The sequence below is a fragment of the Eschrichtius robustus genome, chromosome 2 (assembly GCF_028021215.1).
Source record: "Eschrichtius robustus isolate mEscRob2 chromosome 2, mEscRob2.pri, whole genome shotgun sequence".
In the NCBI taxonomy this organism is placed as follows: Eukaryota; Metazoa; Chordata; class Mammalia; order Artiodactyla; family Eschrichtiidae; genus Eschrichtius; species Eschrichtius robustus.
Window position 1 is genome coordinate 85030376 of NC_090825.1, and position 22819 is coordinate 85053194.

General features: G+C 33.2%; 1 long non-coding RNA gene and 1 other non-coding gene across 3 annotated transcripts in view; both read left to right on the forward strand.

Moving 5' to 3' along the window:
* The window catches only part of LOC137757353 (uncharacterized), a 589266-nt gene that overhangs the window by 461885 nt on the left and 104562 nt on the right, over positions 1-22819 (forward strand). The window lies entirely within an intron of this gene.
* On the forward strand, positions 15079-15185 carry LOC137760328 (U6 spliceosomal RNA). Its single transcript, XR_011073286.1, has one exon. It is a non-coding gene; the product is annotated as a U6 spliceosomal RNA (small nuclear RNA).

Sequence of the window (22819 nt, forward strand, 5' to 3'; positions counted from 1 at the left end):
TCCAACTGTATATAGCTTCTCATAATCAGAAAATGAATAAACCCATTCCTTTCTATTGCCTAGATTCTTCCTAGCCAATACCTGTCTCATGTTATGCCAAAGACAGTCACTGAACTTAACATTGCTACTCTCCTTGTCTATACAGTGCATTGTCAACATTCTTCATTCGACTACCCAGCAAAAGATAAAGAGTTACAATCGTTTCTATAAAATATACATTCCAGGATCAAAACTCGGCCTTCTTTTCCTCTTCATCTATGGTCACTCTGCAGGTGAGCTCATCCTCTGACCTTAAATAGTAACTGTACACTGATTACTCCAAAATTCATATACGCAGCCTTATGCTTCCCATGAGCTCCAAACTCATATTGAACTAACTCTTTAACACCTTGACTAGCAAGTATGTCAAATTTCATATGTTTGAAAACAGAATCTTATTTTGTGAGCGGTCTTGCAAAATCTAATTCTCACAGAGAATTCTCCATCTTAATAAAGGATACCACAACTTACACAGTTTTCAGCAGTAAAACATGGGTATCATGGTGGATCCCTCTCTCTGCCTATACTTCATATCTAATCCACCTTCAATCCCTTTTGGCCTAAGTTCCAAAATCAGAATCTAAACAACTTATCAATAAATCCACTACTACTTCCTTAGCCCAAACTAGCTACCATCTTCTTTAGCTGAGACTGCAGCAATAGTCTGGTTCCCATGCCCCCGCACTCTTGCCAACACCCTACAAACCCATACAGTAGAGCAGGTGAAGTAATCTTTGCAAGACATGAACCATATTTTGTCCTTCCTGTTCTCAATACCATCCAGTGATTGGCAAGGCTTTATAAGATCTGCTCTCTGCTTGGTTTTCTGGCTTAACCTTTTTCAACTCTTGACTTAGCTCACTCCCCAAGAGACACATGGTTTTATGGCTGCACCTTAAATATGCCATTTCAAATTCCATCTGGAATGTGTTTACTCATAATTTGTTTAGCTCACTAGCACTTTATTAAAGATTTTGTTGAAATGTCGTCTCCTCAAAGAATTATTTTCTTTGTATCCTATCTGAAACAACTCTTCCCCAAACTTATTTCTAAGCACTGTTATAAAATATGAAATTATATTTTTTGCTTTATTTACGCTCTCATTCTAGATTTTAGAGTCAAGGCCAAGACCTTAGCTATCTGGGCTTTACTGCATACTCAGTACTAGAGCAGGGCCTTGCATAGGTGAAGGTCTATAACTGGACCTTCTCATCCTCTGATCCCACCTCATCCCCAGTAATTTATATCTCTTCAACACTCTTTTGATTGTATTAAGTTGTATTTCCAGTCCATGTAGAAAATCACCGTGATAAATTTTACTGTATGCAATCACCTATTGCTAACAGTTAATAGGAAAAAAAAAAAACATTAAAATATGAATTCTGCAAGAAACTCAATTGCTTTAAAATACTTCTATAATACAAGATTTCAAACTGTATTATAATAATATACTAACCCCAAAATAAATAATGTAGTCCTGTTTCCTAGACAAATTAAACAAATAAAAATTCATTAGAAAAAATATTAAAATTGGATCTAGAATAGAGGTTAAATGAATATTAAAAGCAAGGGTTTTGGGGATTCTAGCTCTAACATTTACATTCTTAATAACATTTTCCCCAAAATAAATGCTGATAATAGTTCAATATACTTCCATAAATATCCTTTTTTTCACAAATATTCTTTATATATGAAAACTAGCATGCATTTACTTATATTTTTTACACAAAGAGGACATGTAGAAGTAAAAGGTACTCTCTTCCACTGTTTCTTTTTGAATATTCACGTCTTTCAGATTATTCATATTCTTTTATTTTTTTTAATTAATTAATTTATTTATTTATTTTTGGCTGTGTTGGGTCTTCGTTTCTGTGCGAGGGCTTTCTCTAGTTGCGGCAAGCAGGGGCCACTCTTCATCGCGGTGCGCGGGCCTCTCACTGTCGCGGCCTCTCTTGTTGCGGAGCACGGGCTCCAGACGCGCAGGCTCAGTAGTTGTGGCTCACGGGCCTAGTTGCTCCGCGGCATGTGGGATCTTCCCAGACCAGGTCTCGAACCTGTGTCCCCTGCGTTGGCAGGCAGATTCTCAACCACTGCGCCACCAGGGAAGCCCTATTCATATTCTTAATATTGTTTCACCTTACTCTTCAAAAGTAGTCAAAGTGTCTATCTAATATTTTGCCTAGTTCTATTAGGGTATCATGGATTATTTAAGTAGTACCTATTGATAGATATTTTTTGGTTTCCTCTTTTGCTATAAGTACCGTAATTATCACCTCTATTCTTATATTTCTGTACTGACACATTAGTGTATCTGTAGAATAAATCAAGAAAGTATGTGCATTTTAAATGTGGATACTTATTTTATCAACACTTTCTGAATGACTTTTTCTCCATAAAATTAGTGGCATTGCATATTACTAAATTTATGAGTGTTGCCTTGATTGGTGAAACTCTATCTTGTGGTGTTTTGTTTTAATTACGTTTGTGTTTGAAGAGTTTGTATGTTTTTAATGCATAACCTTTTACTTTTCTATGAACTGCATGTTCTTGTCCATTTCACCATTGAAAGTTTGGTATTTTATTTATTGATTTCTGAGAAAGTATGTCTTTATTTGAAATAGATGATTGAAATATTTTCCCAGTTTGTCACTTTCTTGCATATTTTTATGAGATTTGTTTCTATCTAGAAAATTCCCATTTATTATATTTTTAATTGCTTTATTATTTTTTCTTTTATCATTTCAAGGTTTGGGCTTGTTTAAAAAGTGTTTCCCTATTCCTAATATATATAAAATTAGATTCTCCAATATTTTCTTCTAGTACTTTTATGGTTTCCTTTTTAATTTTTGAATTATTATCCACCTAGCATTTCATACTGTGTAAGGAGTGAAGTAGACATCTATCTATCTTTTTTGTTTCTATGTCTATCATGAGTCATAAGGCTGAACCTCATGTATTAAAACAACCCTCTTGAAGTGGGTTCCCCCCCAATTTGAAGTGATTTGATATTTAACTACTAAATCCATTTTGGAATTTCATTTATCTCATGTCTCTGCATTCTATTTTGTTGATCTTGCCTTAAAATCACAGGGTGATAGGAGATGCTTTAAGATTTAACTGCGTAGCTGAGATATGGAAATATAAGGCCCTATTAAGTATTCTACATAAAAGTGTCTTTAGATCATTTTTAGTTGCTTGTTTTTGGTATATTTTTCATTATTTTCTCTTTTATGTTTTTATTTTTTTCTTCCAGTTTTATTGAGATATAATTGACATACAGCACGGTATAAATTTAAGATGTACAGCATAATGACTTGACTTACATAGATCATGAAATGATTATCACAGTAATTTTAGTGAACATCCATCATCTCATATAGGTATGAAATAAAGGAAATAGAAAAAAATATTTTTCCTTGTGATGAGAACTCATGATATACTCTCATAATAACTTTCATATATAACATATAGCATATAACATATATATATATATACTCATATATAACATATAGCAGTGTCAAGTTGTACATTACACCCCTAGTACTTATTTATATTTTAACTGGAAATTTGTACCTTTTGACTGTCTTCATTCAATTCCCCCCTCCTTACCTCCTGTCTCTGGTAACCACAAAACAGATCTCTTTTTTAATGAGTTTGTTGGTTTATTTGTTTTTAAAGTGTAATTGACCTATAACACTATGTTAGTTCCTGTAACACAACAGAGTGATTCAGTATTTCTTTACAGTTTATAATAATCACCACAATGTCTAGTTACTATGTCACTAAAGATATTACGTAATTATTGACTATATTCCCCACACTATGTATTTCATACCTGTGACTCATTTTCTGTATATTGATTTTCTATCCTCTAACTTTAATGAATTCATTGGTGAGTTCTAATAGTTTTTTGTTGACATCTTTAGGATTTTCTATATATAGTATTGTTTCATCTGCAAAGAGTGACAGTCTTACTTTTTTCCTTTCCAATTTGTATTCTTTTTATTTCTTATTGCTGTCACTAGGACTTCCAATACTATGTTGAATAAAAGTGGTGAGTGGGCATTCTTGTCTTGTTCCTGATTTTAAAGGAAATGCTTTCAGCTTTTCACCATCAAGTGTGATGTTAACCACGGGCTTATCATATATGGCCTTTATTATGTTGAAGTATGTTCCTTCTGTACCTACTTTGTTGAGAGTTTTTATTATAAATGGATGTTGAATTTTGACGAAAGCTTTTTCTGCATCTATTGAGATGATTGTATGATTTTTATTCTTTAATTTATAAATGTGGTACACCACATTGATTGATTTGTGGATATTGAACCATCTTTGCATCACTGGGATAAGTCCCAATTGATCATGGGATATATCCTCTAATGTATTGTTGAATTTGGTTTGCTTATAGTTTGTTGAGGATTTTTGCACCTGTGTTCATTAGTGATATTGGCCGGTACAGAATTTAAGCATAACACTAAAGATAGTCATCCAGTTCTTTTGATTCCTGGTTCAATGTAACTACATTCAGTATTGAATGTTTCAGCATCTGTGCCTCAAAACAATTTTTATTTTACTTATTAATTGTTGTCATGGTGTGTGTGTATGTGTTTTGTTTTGCGGTTGGAGATATTTGCTTTTTGGTAAGAAGATATGAAAAATTAGTATTGGTGAGGAAATAAAAGCTTTAGAAAGTCAAAAGTGATCAAAATCTTCATTATTATTATCTTATGGGAATATGTCCCCAAACTTCATTTGTCCTCTTTGGTCAGGACAATATGAAGATATGCTTTTTCTTTCTAGTCTAGGAGGTCTAAGGAGTTTCTTTTCATTCTAGCTCAGAAATTATAAACACTATAAGAACAAAAGACTTCCCCATCACAGAGGAAACAGGATAAGGTAAATAAACAGGAAGTCTGAGAAAGTGTGTTTGCCCAATAATAGAAATTGGGAAAGAGAGAAGGAGGGAGAGAGAGACCGCTGTGGCTGTAGCCTCTAAATTTCATTACAGTGTCTATGTGTCTGGCAATTACTGTCTTTTTAAATAATCTCCATCCCTTGAAAATGCTGAACAGTTTGCCTAAACTTGAGAACTTTCATTCACATTGTGGAAGGAGAATTCTGGGACTTGATGCTAATCATTCTTAGGGAGGAATAAAGATAGTAGAGGTAAATAATCTTTGAAATCTAGCACAACAAATCATAGAAAATTGCCTTAAGGAGCTCAGGAATAACTTGATTGTTATTTAGTGCAGCTCTAGAAAAATGATAACTTGCCACCTCAGAAGCAGAGACTGATCTCTGGTGGCCTCGGCCTGCAGCGGCTTGAAGCAGGGTTCGGTTTCTAGCCAGAGATTAAGGTCGGGCAGCAGCAGTGAGAGCAGTAGTCAGTGACAAGACCCTGGCCCTTCAGCTTTGCAGAAAAGAATTCCCACAAAGGCGGAAAGTAGTGAAACAAGTAAAAGGTTTATTAGGAGAAAAAAAAAAAAAGGGTAGAGTATGTGTGGATAGACACACAGGCGGGCTCAGAGAGAGAGTCGTGCCCTCATGGCAGTTTGAATCACTTTTATGGGACATTTCTTCTGGGTTTCCTTTGACCAATCATCTTGCTTTGCCTGGTTCTGAGTCCGTATTTGGTATATCTCAGGGTCCTCCCCTGTGTGCCTGTGCATCTCTTAGCCAAGATGGATTCTAGTGAAGAGGCCTATGGGTAGGTGACATCACTTACTATGAGGTGGTGACCCCTTCCTTTTTGACCTCCAAGGAACCTTTCTGCACATGTGTAGTTGGAGAGGTCTCCTTGACTTCGAGAATGAGGAATATGTGGTCTTTTATCTCTTGTCTGGGCAGGGCCCAGCCTCCTCCATCATCCTGCTTTTATGGAGTTCCTGCTATTATAGAGTTTCTGTCCACAGGGGAGAAACTGTTCCTCCTGGGGTGCATCTATCTCCTGCCTCAAGACCACTTTCTCCCTCCCCAATCAACTTTCCTTATGATTTGAACTTTCCTGGTCATATCATCTTACTTCTCCCTATTTTCTGCTAATAATCTATGACTTTAGCATAGTTTTGACATCTTTCATTTTATGGTTTCTACTGTAAACAGCATTATAAAAAGCAAAAATTGTACCTGATAAAGTTAAACAGGCAATGAAGACTTTATTCAAGACTATTTCAATAAGGGAAAGAGTCTAGAACATAGTCTGAACTCAACTTCGGTGAAAAAAAAACAAAACAAAAAACAAGAGGACTGGTGACTTTTTAAGAGCTGGGATGGGAGGAATCATAGGTCACCTGTGTTTGCTAATTGGTCTTACTCAGTGGAAAAGTAAATTTCCTCCTATCTTCATGACAGGAGGTAGTTTCAGAACTTGCAACAAGGTCAACCCAAGGTTAGGCTTTTACTCTCCCACAGAAACTTGGAAGCAGGGGCCCTATCTTCCTTGATGATTACATTTCAAAAGGATACTTCCTGATACTTGAAAAAGACTTTCCTGGGTTGTAAACCTGGCAAGGGACTTTCAAAAGATTTACATCTCAAAGAGTTAAAGAAAGAATTTACAATTACAAGATTTCTAAAGTAAATATTCTAGGAAAAGGGGGGTCAGGAGCCTGAAGTCATGAAGAAACCTGTATAAAATTTAGTGAAGCTGAGGGGAATATTAAGGTCCTATCCAGCAGGAGGCATAATCTTTCTCATGGGTATTTATCTATATGTGTTAGTTTTTTGATGATTTATTCTTACATTGGTTCAGGGCAAAAATTATCATTTTTCCTAACTGGAGTCATACAACTTATTTTATGTACTATCATGTTTTATAATCGAACACATGCCAAAGAATTATATTTCTTTTTCCCTGTGATATGCGTGTATGCATGGAGTCTCATGGTGGAAAAGGTAGAGAGGTTCTAAATTAGGAGATAGTATATAGCAATGTAGGAGTGGCTTGTGCATTTTGCACACTGGAATTGCAAATACTGGAATCTGTCCCTTCATTATTTTTAGTTCCTGTTTTTTTATATCTCTTGATATCTGTACCATTCTTCCTGCCTCTTTCCCTGTTCTGTCTGTCTCAGGTTTGAGCTATAAAATGGGAGATGTCATTGGTGACATCTACATTGGCTAGTCACTGTCTAGTAGTATATGTTACTGTTGAGACTTCACATTAACCCCTATATGGGATGCTGGATTTTGTGTGTCTAGCCTAAGGATGGCAGCCTTGGAATCAAGTCTAAAATCCTAGTGGTTGGTCTGTGCAAAGCTAGTTGCAATTTGCTGTGCAAAGCCTAGTACAGTCTTGACTAAGCATGATTACTGTTTTTGTAAGGACTTACCTACTTGGAAGTGGTTATAGCTTTGGCAGCCTTTCAGAGTATTAGTTAATTGTCTAGAATTCAGTTTAAAGATATGTAGACTGAATTTGTATGTATATACAAATACATATGTATATTTATAAAATACATATGTATATTTTTACATATGAATATTTATAAAATCTTCCTAATATTTACGAATTTTGGCTTTTTCTTGCTTGTCGTTAATAAAACCACACCCAGCCTGGAAAAATAATACTATCAGCATCATCAAGATATATTGATTATTTAGCTTATTGGCCTGACTTCTATAGTATCAAACCACAGACAAGGGAATGATATTATATGAACCTACGTAAGTGTCCAACTTAGCTGGAATAAAAATTTGTCTTTCTAGTATGAGCATCATATGCCTACAATCCAGTAGTTATAACAGGGCTTTGCATAGTAATCCCGTGGGTAAAATTTCCAGTTACATACAAGTTGAGTGCCATTCCTGGTCTTTTTAAGAATGTCTTCTAGTGGAGTTCATTATATTTTCAAAAAGTCCCTCAGGCTATGGTGATGTGTGCCCTCCACCCCCCATTAAGAACTACTATTTTAAATTGGTATTTTGCATGAATACTGGTATATGAATTTGCTAAATAGTACTCAGTGATCACTATGACAAGATATCAAGTGAAAGTCCTTTTCCACCTTATACATGCCCTTAATGTTCATACGTTGTAAATCAAGATAGAGTCATCCAAAATACCATCAGGTGGGAATACCCTAGCAGTCCAGTGGCTAAGAGTCCATGCTTTCACTGCCAAGGGTCCAGGTTCAATCCCTGGTTGGGGAACTAAGATCCCACAAGCCACGCAGCATGACCCCCCCCCCCCAAAAAAAACAAACAAACAAAAATACCATCAGGTTATCATAAGAATATATCAGGCCTCAAAAATCTCTTTCACAATGATTTGGAATCACAAGCCTATTGAAATTGTTTATTTTCTTTAAAAGAAAAATGCAAAAACTGCTGATCAAAAACTGAATGAGTAAAGTGATTATAAATCAATCACAGCTCTTCACAAGAATTTTGGAATGCACTCTGGAATGGAAAACCTAGGAAAACGTATTTAAGAATATTTATATGAAATAATCCATTTATTCTAATGTAGAAGAATTTTAAATTGGGTTTAACTTTTTAAAGTCCAGGGATAAAGACATACTCATTGAAATTAAACACCTAAAGATGAATGTCCCTCTGTTGAAACAAACACAAGAATAAAAAAAGCAACATTAATAATTCATGCATTCACTTATCAATAAATGTTTTAAGCGCTTACCATGTGCAGATCACTAAGTAAAATTGTGTTAGATCCTACTGCCTATTAAAGGTCTTATAACTTCTGCCTTCAAGAGTTTATATCCTCTAAAGGAAATAGCCATATTTTCAAATTATAACATCATACAATTTATAATGTAAAATAGATGATGTTAGCAAATATAAAAACAATAGATATTTATCGTATGAGTGGGTTTTTTACATACACTTTTCATGACAAAATAATAAAGCAAGACTCCTGCTAGAGAATGAAATAAATTTTGTTTCTTAGAGGTGGTAAGTAAAAAATATATAATTTTACAAATACACAATTTATATTTGTTTATATTGTTATATTAATTACAGTTCATATTTATGCAACTGATACAGCTAAAAGTTAGTTACAGGATGTACTTTTTAAAAAAAATGGTACCATCAGAGTATTTATACTATTTCTAACAAGGATAATACGTGCCTAGTGCAAAATTACTAACCCAAGAATTTAAGTTTCAAAATGTAATACAGATTGTCATGTAACTATTTAGGCTGATTTTTCAGCAGCAAATGGAGATTTTCAAAAGGAACAGATGCCCAGTTGGCTCTGATTCAAAGACTTATCAGAACTTTATATCTTAAAACAAACCATCTCCGAAATGTTTTTAGTTGTAGAATATGTTTTTTTCAATCTTCAATCATCCCATTTTTCTCAATCCTGATCAGTCTTTTTCCTTCTGCATACTTGAGTGACCCTCAAATGAACATAGGATATTCAGCGTCTTTCAATTTCAACTCTGCCTGCTTCTTTTCCCTGAACTAAACTTGCATAAATAGCCCAAAGGACTGTTCATTAGAAACATATATTTTATGAAAAAGAAATGTTTTATATTCAAAAAATGAAAATGTCTACAAAAACCCATTTTTTTTCTTAAAATGAACCTAATGGATTTTCAGTGTTGCTGCTCAAAAAAAAAAAAAAAAAAAAAAAAAGCCATATAATACTGATGATATTGCAATTTGAGTGATGTCTCGAATTACTTGCATAAATTTCAATCCAAACAGAATTATCAGGCCAAAGAGTCCTCAAAATCAATTATGCCATGAGAAGTCCCCTTGAAATCTGTGTATAAAAGAGGCTACATTTTCTAAAAGAGAAAGATTGGATGAGGAAGGTAAAATGCAAAGGAAAAAGCATCAAGAAAGTAAAGTTCACCTATCTCAGACACACATGCTAGCTAGAGTAGTCTCAAGAAAAGAGACAATAATGAGGTGGAAAGGAATATTCTACAGTCAGCAAAATTAACACAGCTTGGAAATTAAGATAACAGAGCTGAAACTTTCAAACTTGGCATTCTTTCAAAACTGAGCCTTAGTAGTGAGCATTATAAATATACACCATGGATGTTAAGTGCTTTTAAAAATAAAAGTTTATACAAGGTCTTCCAAGGTTAGGCAAACATCTTTTATTATCAATGAAAAGATCCCTGAAATAGATGCCAATGGCTCAAATCCAATCACAATGAAAGAGAGAAATTAAGTAGTAATAGAGAAATTAGAATTTCAAGAAAAACTCAGAAAATTTAACTGATCTTCCCAAGTCAGTAGCATTTATTTAGGCACTGAATACCAGAGGTCTGTATTCTTTAACCAGTTTTCTAAAATAACTCTCAGGCTCTTTTCTCTTGACTCTTACGTGGCTCTTTTTTCTTTCCATGACTCGAATTTATCTTGCACACTATCTCTGGATTAATATCCCTTAGGTCCTTTTATTCTACTAGTGTTCAAAAAATCTACAAGAGCTCCCAGTTGCCTTCCTAAATAGATTTAAACTTCTCTCTTTGTGTTTTTCCTTCTTCATAGTCCCTGCAAGTTTTCTATCGCCCACTTAGACAAGATTGTTTTCCATTCTCCCAACTGTGGAGCTTTCTCTAGAGTCGGCATCATCATTTATTTACACCATGCACTTGCCTATCACCCTAACCTTGCTCAAGTTGCTTCCTTCCTGAAATAACATCCTCTCTTCTTCACCAGCTGAAATCCTTCCTAACCACTCCTTAAGCTTCAGCTTAAATCCTGACTTATTGACACTTTTAATATTTATTGTTTACTTTGGCCTACACATATTAATCCTAGCTCTAAATTCTTTTAGTGGTGTTGTTTGCTCCAAGTAATTTATAATTTAGGTTTCTATTATTTTATGTTTTTCATTAACGTTCATGGGCATTAAGTCTTAAAACATCCATAAGATAGGAAGCTACTTGGAGGTATGACTCACATCTTACGTTTTTGTAGTATAGGATGGATGGTGAATGGAGAGACAAAAGAGTTGTGCCTCATTTCATTAAAAGGGGAATTCGATTAAAATATATATTGTACAATGAATGAACACAAAATAAAAATAAGTGAAGGAATTGAGTATAAAGGCAGCGTATTCTTTTCCTAGGGCTACAATAAAAAGTACTACAAGCTGGATGACTTAAAACAACAGAAATCTATGATCTCACAGTTCTGGAGACCAGGTCTGAAATCAAGGTGTCAGCAGGCCCATGCTCCCTTGAAGTAAAATCCTTCCTTGCCCCTTCCTAGTTTCTGGTGATGACTGCCAATGCTTGTCATTCCTCGGCTTGGGGCTGCATCACTCTAATCTCTGCCTCTACCATAAATGGCATACTCCCTACGTGTCTGTGTCTACACCATGTTTTCCCTCTTTTTATAAGGACACCAATCGTATTGGATTAAGGGCACACTCTACTTTATCTTAACTAATTACATCTTCAAAGACCCTATTTTCAAATAAGGTCACATTCTGAGGTCCTGAAGTTTAAGGCTAATTTAATATATCTTTTGGGGGGACACAAATCAACCCAATAGAGGCAGCAAAAAGAGAAATGCAAATTGAGTATGAATTTAATGCACAGAATACCTGTTGAGAAGTCCAGTCTGCCTGCAAGAGATAGGCAACATATTTACTTCTAAACGTAATGAGAAAACATTGTCACTTGATTCAGAGTTTGTAAAATTTAAGGCAACAAATTGCTAAAGGAGAACACAGAAATTTGCACATTGATCACAAGAGAAATTTATCCTAAGAGGGCTGATGAAATAGAATAGTGGGTGATCTAGAAAATAATATTATCAATAAAACTATACATGATCTACATGATTTTTTTTATAACAACTTAATTAGGTTAGATTTGCTTTCTCAAATTTATACAGTTCAGTAAAATTAATCATGGACAGGATAGGAATAATCTTGGGAAATATGACAGTGTCAGTGTATGCAGTTTTTTGATGCTATAATTTAATCATGGACTCCATGTTCCTGGATTCTAGAATATCTATCACAAATTAGAATATAAAATTTAGTGTAGGAACATCAGACAAAAAATATTTTTATAAGTTTTAAAACTATTCTTAATTTCAATCTTGTAATTATCTCAATCTGAGATATTTTGTTACATCCTATTCTTAGAAGATATTATATTGTGTGTGAATTCTAAGAATTTCCTCTGTAATCTAAACTCACATATCCACCTTCTTACTTCAAATCTCCACTGAGATGTATCACCAAAATCTAACATTGAGATGTATCACCAAAATCTAACATTGATATGTCCCTAAGGCAACTATTTCACCTGTCGATATTCTTATTTCCCACAGTACAAATAATTTATCTTTTTGTTCTCCCATGTGGTTCCTGAACTTTCCTTGAGTTACTCCATATGGGGGAGAGGACAAGAGGAAAGCTATCCAGCAAACTATATTTGCCAGGCTCCCATACTAACTGGATTTAGTTTAGATATCTTTCTATCTTTGCCTAACTTCCATTTTCTACTAACAGCTTAACTACCAATTATATATATTTTTCCTAGTAAATGTCAGATAGCTTTTTTCCCAGCTGCTTTTAATATTATCACTTCATCTTTGATTTTCAACAATTTGATTATATTACATCTAGGTATGTTTTTCCTTGTATTTATCCCACTTGAATTAGCTGGCAATATCTTTCAACTAATATGGGAAATTATCAGCCATTATTTGTTCAAGTTTTGTTTCTATCTTAACTCTCTGTCTTCTCCTTCTGGGACTCTTTTTTGGCCAATTTCCATGTATCCTTTATGTTTTGTTTTGTTTTGCTGTGTTTGTCTTCTTTGTTATCTCTTTGTTTTAATTTGCATATCTTTTCTAATGGTGTATTTCTGAATTCAATATATAGCCTATCCTATGTTTGATCTGCTTTTAATCACATTCATGACATCCATTTGATGCTTCTTTATTTTTTTAATTAATTGTTTTATTGAGGTACATTGGTTTATAACATTATATAAGGTTCATATATACAACATTATAATTCAACTTCTGTATATACACTCTACAGCATACTCATCACCAAAAATCTAGTTTCTATCCCTCAATATACAGTTAACCCCCTTTACCTATTCCTCCCACTACCACCCTCCTTCCCTCCTGGTTCTGCCTTTTCATTTGTTTATAATTTTCTTTGATGTGCAGAAACTTTTTAGTTTGATGTAGTCCCGTTTGTTTATTTTTCCTTTTATTTCCCTTGCCTGAGGAAACAGAACCAAAAAGATATTGCTAAGACTGATGCCAAACAATGTACTGCTTATGTTTTCTTCTAGAAGTTTTATGTCTTACATTCAAGTCTTTAATCCATTTTGAGTTAATTTTTGTGTATGGTGTAAGATAGTGGTCTAGTTTCATTCTTTCCCATGTGGCTGTTGAGTTTTCCCAATACCATTTATTGAAGAGACTTTCCTTTCTCCATTGTATGTTCTTGGCTTCTCTGTGTTAAATTAGTTGTTTATATATGTGTGGGTTTACTTATGGGCTCTAAACTCTGTTCCATTGATCTGTCAGTCTTTTGCTTCTGACGCCATGCTGTTTTGATTACTATAGCTTTGTAGTGTAATTTGAATCAGGGAGTGTGATACCTCCAGCTTTGTTATTTTTTTATCAGAATTGCCTTGGGTATTTGGGGTCTTTTGTGGTTCCATGCAAATTTTAGAATTTTTTTTGTTCTATTTCTGTGAAAAATATCATTGTGATTTTTACAAGGATTGCATTGAATCTGTAGATTGCTTTAAGTAATATGGGCATTTTAACAGTGTTAATTCTTCCAATTGATGAGCATAGACTATCTTTTCATTTCTTTGTGTCTTCTTTAATTTTTTTCAACAATGTCATAATTTTTAGGCCTTTCACCTCCAGTAGTTCTGGGTGAGGAAGGAAGTGATAGAAAAAGTAGAGAAAGTAGTTCATATGTATGTGTATATCTATCTACCTACCTACCTACCTACCTACCTATGTATCTATCTGTATATACATATATACATATGAAAACAAAAGCAAGGACAAAAAATAAATATTAAAAACTGTAAGTTACTAAAACTTTTCTGAAAAAAGCTAAGAATTATATCTTCATTTTGAAAGGGAATATCGTGTCTCAGAGAAAGTTTTCACAAGCAGCCAAAATCAAGACAAAATTGACCTAAGCTCAAAATACTTTCACAAATGAATTGCTTTAAACAACTTAAAGATAATCCCAGTACTACTTAGACTATTTTAAAGCATAAACAAAGGGGGAGACAACTTCCAAATTCTTCTTATAAGGTGAGTGTAATATTGCAAAATCTGATAAAAACGCTCTAAAGGAACCTACAAAACCAATCGGGCATGTGAATATCAGTAAAAATCTTTGATTTATAAAGTGAATATGATTGCAATAAAAACACCATCTTTTTACTTTCTTGAGCTACAAAAGTTAATTATAACATTTATGTGAAAGGACAGACAAGAAAGAATAGAGAAACCAGTAAACCATGAAAAGGGTGTTCTAACCCCCCAACCCCATATGAAATGTATTTGAGTCCTCTATAATTAAGAGAGTAAGATATCGGAATATGAGTAGACCAGAATAGAAGATCTGAAAATAGATATATTTGCAAAGAAAAACTTCGTATATTATAAACATAGCATCAGAAATCAGTGAGCAAAAAATATTATGTATAATTAGTAGTGTTGGAATAATGTCATAGCTATATGAAGAAAAGACAAGAAGATAACTTCACACTACAAGTATTAGAAAAAAATATGTGTGAATGCACCTATAAACTTGAAAGAAGGGAAAAGTCCTAAATGTGACTAATGAAATAGAATCAATAAAGGATAAAATTAATATTAGTTATGTAACTTGTCCAAAAAATATACATGACTGATAAACATTATGATCAACAAATAGACAAATGACAAAACAGTGAAACCTATTTTCAATGAAAAATGTTTAAATGACGTCAGATCTATTCATTAATAGAATTTTAGGATGCAATATATTTGTGATATAAACCAAGCCAGATATTCAGATATATCCTTAATATCTTTTACTCTAAAGATAAGAAGAAATACAGAGTGTCACTTCAGCAGCACACATACTAAAATTGGAATGATATAGAGAAGGTTAACTTGGATCCTGTGCAAGGATGATAGGAAAAATTAATGAAATATTCTATATTTTTCTATACACTTAAAAATTATTAAAATGTTATGTATATTCTACCACAATAGAAATAAATAAATAAATAGACATGAAAATAGAAATGAAAAAAATTAAAATAATATGGTGAATAAAAAGACAAGGACATTTAAATTTTTCTCAGTAATTTTAATTTTAGTAAAAATATTAGTATTAGTATCATTCTGAGTTCATATTGATAGTAAAGAAAAAAGGAAAATCTAGCTGGTTAGATCAGTCTTAATAAAAACAATAAGAATGAAAACTAGACATAATGTACCTCTTGATGTGTAACAGTAGGAAGCTCACAACCCCTCCTATGAAGTAATATTATCAAAAAATAGAACAAAATTTGATCAGCTTTCTAAAATGTAAGTTTATTTTACAGGAAATAAAGTAGTACGCAGACCATCTTAAGTGATACAAAAAATACAATAAGCAAAATCTGGAAGGTGCAAAATTGTTATATAATCAATGCCCTTTCTTTCTTTATTGAATAAATTATAAGAAAAAAAGATGGGAAGCTTATAAATTAAAAGCAATTTAAACTATACCAATAAAATGCAGTATGCACTTTGTTTCCTGATACAAACAAAGTGATTGTAAATTAAAAATACTATAAGGTATTGGAGGAAATGTGAATACTGTGTATTTTATAACATTAAAAGAATTATAATTAATTACCTTAGGAATAATAAAAACATAGGAATAATGAGTTTTAAAGTATCTTAAATACATACATACTAAAGGATCTATGGATGCAATAAGTGATATCTAGGATTTGACTGAAAAACTATCTAGGGTGGTGTGTGGGATGGAGATCAGGTATAGACTTAGAGAAAAATTGATTGTGTTAATACTGGATATTGGATCCATGTAGTTTCATTGTGTTACTTTTTTCTTTTATATATTTATATTTTTACATAATATTTTTACGAAGTACCAGCACTAGTATCATAGACAAAATATTAATGGGTGAGGGAAAAATCATTGTTTCAAGCTATTTATAAGACTATGAGAAGTAACAATGAGAAAGAACCTAAGTTTATGTATACTTCATTTATCTTCTTTTAAAATCTTTTTTACTTATATTGCTTCAACCCACTGTCCAATGAGCTCATGCTTTTGTATTTTAAAATGCATGTGGCTCGTTATACAGAAAAATTGTTAACGAAAAAATGTTGGTCAAATTGTTTTGTAATAAAGTACCATGTCTTGGCCATTTTTTTTTTTAACTTTAAGTAATCTTAAGGATTAGGCATTAAATGCCAAGTACTTTTTAAAGTACATTTGCTATTTATTCTTCACCAGGGAGAAATTTGACCTCATTCCTTGTTCTAAATAACACACCAGTGCCCTAGTGATTAGCGTATCAGGTCAGATGGGAGAAAAACATATGACTTTGCACTTTTAACAACGTGCTCAACCTTAACCAGTTACCAAGGCATTTAAAGGCAAAACATAAAAGACGTCAATTGATTAAGCATGGTGGGCAATAAATTTTAAAAAACAAATTATATATTTATGTTACTAATACAGAAGTAACAGTGTCCTTCATTTTCAGTGTGCAGATCGATAGACCAGGGGCAACGGTCATTTAACTACCACCACAGTCAAGGTTTAGAACACTCCCATCACCACAAAAGCCCCCTTGTGTTCCTTAGCAGTCAATCCCTGCCCCCACCCTTGCTTCTAAACAATCATTGATCTGCCAGAAAGCAAACTATGGTTTTGCCTTTTCTAGAATTTAATATAAATTTCATACAAAACCCTAGAGTGTGTAGTCTTAAGTGAGTGGCTTCTTTTACATAATTGCTGACCATGCAATACTGGAAAAGCTTGCTGTATTATTCCTGAGTGGCTTCTTGATATAACAGAGATAGCACTGAAAAATAGGGCAGAAGATCTTCCTTCTCTTTCCCACCCCAGTCTGTGAACTAAGATATATATATATTTTTTCTTTTTTTTTTTAACTTCCCTTATTCAGCAATGGTAAGATGAGGAGGATAGTACTATTCTGTCTTCCTCAAGGCTGCTGTGTTAGATCTAATTAGAATGTGTAAAGTGGTTTCTAAAGTGTGACACATTACACAGGTGAATTCACAAGAAATTCTATCAGAAATAAGAGAAATGACAGCCTTTTAAAAGACACTGTCAAACAAGACTAAATGTATATTGAAATATAAAGTTTAAAAGTTCTATTTTTTCACTGCGGAGATGGGAGTAAGATGGAGGGAGGCTATGAATGGATTTTATGAAGTTTGAATAAAATAGGGGAAAAAACTGAAACTAGAATTATAAAAAGGAATAATATTAAAGCTATCTAAATAAAAAACAAATAGGTAGCTTTAGAAATAAACTTTATTCTTTTAATTATTTTCTTCAACAATATCAAGAATTTATTCTACATAGGACACATTATCTGACAAAGTTATAGTTATCAAATAAAGTATATAGTTCTTGTCTTCAAGTTTCATCTACTTTCCCTGTCAACATTGGAAAGGGGCAAATAAAAAGACTTTTAAATGAAATTTAAGGACAGGGAAATAATACTTTTCCACCAAATAAGACTATAAATATTTTGTGAATGTTGACATTTGTAACTTAATGACAAAAATATTAGTTTTTAAGTTTTATTTGTTTGTTTTACCCAGTGTCAAGAAAGAAGACAAGGATGTTCCTACATCCACATCACTGTGGTGGATCTCCTTTCCTGATCCATCTTTGAGGCCTGAAGTTCTCCTGTCCCTCTCTATACCCTAGAGAAAAGAAAGCAACATAATTGTTAGTGTTAGAGGTTTGAAAATTTCTGAGACAAAAGAGGAAGATGAGGAAATCTTATGGTTCGCAAGGAGATGTAAGGGACCATGACACTTGGAAAGTGGTAAAGAATGGGTTATATGTGAAGATAGCTGGTCTGGGTCGGTCAAATTTTGACAGTTGAAGGAAAATCCAAGGGGAATGCCTGGAAGATCTAGTCAGTGTGGCAATTTTAGGTAGACTACAGACAGAATACTTGACTTTTTGCCTTTGTATGTTAGATAAATTACATGGAACTGTGGTAAAGAGCCAATTGAAAGTTTTTCAAGCATCTATGTGCTCTTACCCAGTAAATAAAAGGGAGAACCTTCAATCCACAACCACAAAATTTCAGATCCCAATAAGATGTCTGACATATCTTCATCAATGATGGTCTGAGGATAAAGAATTTGAGCCACTGACTTAATCTAGCTAATTAAAAAATAGGGCTGATTCCCCTCAATTTGGTCACTCTACTCTGGAGAAAAGACAAATATAAAAAAAATTAAATAAATTTCAAATGACTGTTTAGTATAGTAAATAAAGAAGTATGTAGCATAATGAACAAGAATTTTATTAGTAATGAAAGAGAGTGATTAGTGAGGACTGGAACACTTAAACATTTCAGGCAAAAGAAATTAATGTACATGATGGCAGAGTTGAACATTTAAATTAAGAGGTTAATAAAATAAAAACAGAAAAATTATGTAATGTGCTCAAATTTAGTAGTAGGAGTTCACGGAATCAAAGCCAGATTTTTCAACTATAAATGAGTATTCTACATGTTATAAAAAATTATAGCTCCTAAAACAATGGGCATTCCTTCATTTCTTTGTTCCATAATATTTATTGCATGCCTATGATGTGCTAAGTTCTGATCTAGCCACTGTAGATAAAGCAGTAAGCAAAACAAAGCAGAGAATAAAATAAAGTCCCTGCTTTCATTGAGCTTTTATGCTAAAAGGAGGTTACAAGACAGAAAATAAACAAATAGAATTGACCCTTGAACAATGCAGGTTTTAGGGACACCAACCCCCACTGAGTTGAAAATCGGGTATAACATTATGTTTGGCCCTCAGTATGTGCGGTTGAACATCCCTGGATTCAACCAGCCACAGATTGTGTAGTACTATAGTACATATTTATTTTAAAAAAATCTTTATGTAAGTAGACCCATGTAGTTCAAACCCATATTGTTCAAGGGTCAACTGTATATGGCATATTGTCATATAATGCTGTGAGAAAATTACACAGGGTAAGCGCACAGAACAGGAGAGAGAATTGTAATTTTAACAGGTGGCTAAGGAAGGCCTTTCTGTGGAGGTAACATTTAAGGATTAGTCTAAATGAGATTTTTTAAGTAGAGGAATCTGTGGTTACAAAGACTCCAAAGGTGGGAATATGGAAGGCATGAAATATAACTGGTAAAGAGATTAGTGTAGCTAGAGTTGAATAAACCAGAGAAAGTAATTAGATTTGTTGATGAAGTCGATGAATTTCATATATTTATAGTATAAAAAAATTTAAATATGTCTTATGATTTGAAGAGTGCTACTTACTTACATAGTAGCATATAAGAAGTGCTACATAGCACGACATAGTAAGTAGTACTTAGTATAAAAGTAGAAAGTTCTTTCTACTTTCATAGTAAATGCCTAATAAATCTGAATAAGATAATGCTTATCATACTAAGCTCTAAATATTATAGCATAATTTTCTTCTATACTAGCTTCTGATTCCCTACAGTTCAGTTATAGCATCATATTCAAAGTATGTGACTGAATCTAAAAAATATTATTGGCATTTTAAGTCTATATTGAAAGATACATTTATTAATTAATGAATAAATGAATGACTGTATCAATTAGCTGTTCTTGTGTAACAAACCATCCTAAAACTTAGTGGCTTATGCCAATAAGTTTGATGACAGACCGAAAAATATGTTAATAGACACAAATGACCAAAGCTTACTCAAGAAGAAATGAAGAGCTCAAATAGTCTTATGTCTACGAAGAAATTGTATTCATAGTTAAAACTTTCCCAGAGGGAAAACTCATGATTCATATGTCTTTATTAATGAATTATACAAAATATTGTGGAAGAAATATCAATTCTTAAAAAAAAAGAAAAAAAACTTCCAGAAAATGGAAGAGGCTGTACCTCCCAATTCTTGTGCTTAGGCAAGTATTACAGTGATACCAAAAACAGATGATATTATAAGAAAAGAAAATTACAGATCAATATCCCTCATCAACATGGGTATAGCAATCCTTAGAAATGTTAGTAAACCAAATTTAGAATGTATAAGCAGGATAATAAATCATGAGCAAGTGAGATTTATTCTGGGAATGACAGTGTTTCCAGATGAGATTATCATTTGAATCAGTAGGCTGAATAAAGCAGATTGTCCTCCCCATTGTGGTTGGGCATCATCTAATCCATTGAGGGACTGCATAGAACAAAATGGTAGAGGAAGGGAGAATGTATTCTCTGACTTGAACTGCTGAGCTAGAATATCAGTCTGCTTCTGCCTTGTGTCGGGGGATTGCAACATTAGCTCCCCTGGTCCTCAGGCTTTCAGACTCAGAGTGAACTACATGGCTGGCTTTCCTGGGTCTCCAGTTTGCAGACAGAAGACTGTGGGACTTTTTCAGCTCCATATATGTGAGTCAATGAACCAATTTCTTAATAATAAATTTATAAATCAATCTTTCTCTCTATCTATATGTGTATCTTTACCTGTATCTCTATCTATATCTACATCTTCTACTGGTTCTATCTCTCTGAAGAACCTTGACTGATACAGTAACTCATTCAAACCAAAATTTTAAAAGAGAAAAAATTATCCACTCAATAAATACCTGGAAAACATTACAAAAGTCAACATCAATTTATGACAAAATTGCTTCACAAACTATGACTAACCTTACCTCATGAATAAAGAGTATCTATTAATAACTAGAGATAACATCATACCTTGTTGTTAAGGACTAAATGGTTTCCCTGTATGGTTAGGTTCAAAACAAGAATTTCTACTCATACTACTCCTATCCTATAATATACATACCAGTGCAATAAGAAGAAGAAAAGAGATACAAGGAATATAGATTGGAATGGAAGAAAAGACTTTATTCATAGAGGCCATGATTGTCTACATAGAGAATCCCAAAGAACCTATTAAAATAAGTGAGTTTAATTGGTTACAGAAAATAAAGTCAGCACACTAAAATCAGTTGTCTTATAGTAGCAATAAGCAATAGATGTTGAAATTTAAAAAAGAATACCATTTATCATACCACTAAAATATGAAATAGGGATAAATATTTTTTAAAAAAAGAACATGGGAACAATTTGTATAATAAAAAATATACTATATTGTTGATAAGTATCAAAGAAGACCTAAGTAAATGGAAAGATATATCACATTCATTGATTGGAAGACTCAAAATTGTCAACATGGAAGTTCTTCTCAGATTGATCTATAGATTGAACACAACCCCAAAGAAAATCCTGTAAGCTGGTTATATCTTTGAGGAAACCTATAAGCTGATTCTAAACTTATATGGCAAAGCAGATGATGAAAAAATTACCAAAACAATTTTGAAAAATGAAAACAAAATTAGGGGACTCACATTTCCAGATTTCAAGATTTTATGTAAAGCTACAGTAATCATATAGTAGGGTATTGGTAAAATAATAGTTACATAATAATGGAACAGAATAAAATGACAGAAGTAAACCCACATGAATATGAGCAAATTGTTTTGAAAAAGTTGGAAATGTAATTCAGTAAAGAAATATTTTCTTCATTGATTTAGTGGTGTTGAAACAATTACACATCCACATGCAAGGATAATAATGTAAATATAAAAGTAAAATTTAAAACTTCTTTCTAGAAGAAAGCATAGGAGAAAATCTGTATGATATTGAGATAGTCAATTATTTTTTAGATAGGGCACATATAACCTTCTGCTTTTTGCACAACAGCATTAAAAAAAAAAAAAGGCAGACCATAGTCTCAGAGAACATATTTGCAGAACACATTTAATAAAGTACCAATAAGCAGAATATACAAAGAAATCTAAAAAATTACTAAATGGGAAAGAAATAACCCAGTAAATATGGGTAAAGTAAATGAAAAGATGATTTGCTACAGAAGCGATATGGATTTAAAATAAGAACATGTAAAGATGCTCACTATCATTAGTCATTAGGCAAACGAAACTTAAAACCAGAGTGAAATACTACAACACATCTAATCAAATGGCCAAAAAAAGAAACAAATGAAGAAAGACCTGACAATAACAAGTGCTGGCAAGTAGGCAAAGCAGCTAGAATTCTAATAAAGTGTATACTAGATGCAAAAGAAACTAAGACATATGTTTACACAAATGCCTGCATACAAATGTTTATAGTCATTTTATTTATATCCACCAAAACCTGAAAACAACCTAAATGTCCTTCAACTGCTTAATGATAAACACTGTATGTCTATACAACATTCAACATAAAATTCACACAGTGACATAAATGAATTTCAAAAGCACTATCCTAAGTGAACTTCGGAAAAGACTCAAAAGGACACATGCCTGAGACAAAGGTTTATTTGGGAATGTTATCTCAGGGAGCAAAATTTTGAAATGTTTTGGGGTTGGGGCACAAGGGCACTGTGAAAGGAGGAAGAGCCAATATAATGCATTATTGTGTTAGCAGCCTGAATAGGCGGCTGGCATTGATATGGCAGTACCTTCAGATCTGCCATCCCCTGGGACAAAGAGGGAAGCATCTTGTTCACTGTCTCCCTCTCCTCGTTGGCCAAGGATAGTTCCAAGGGCATTA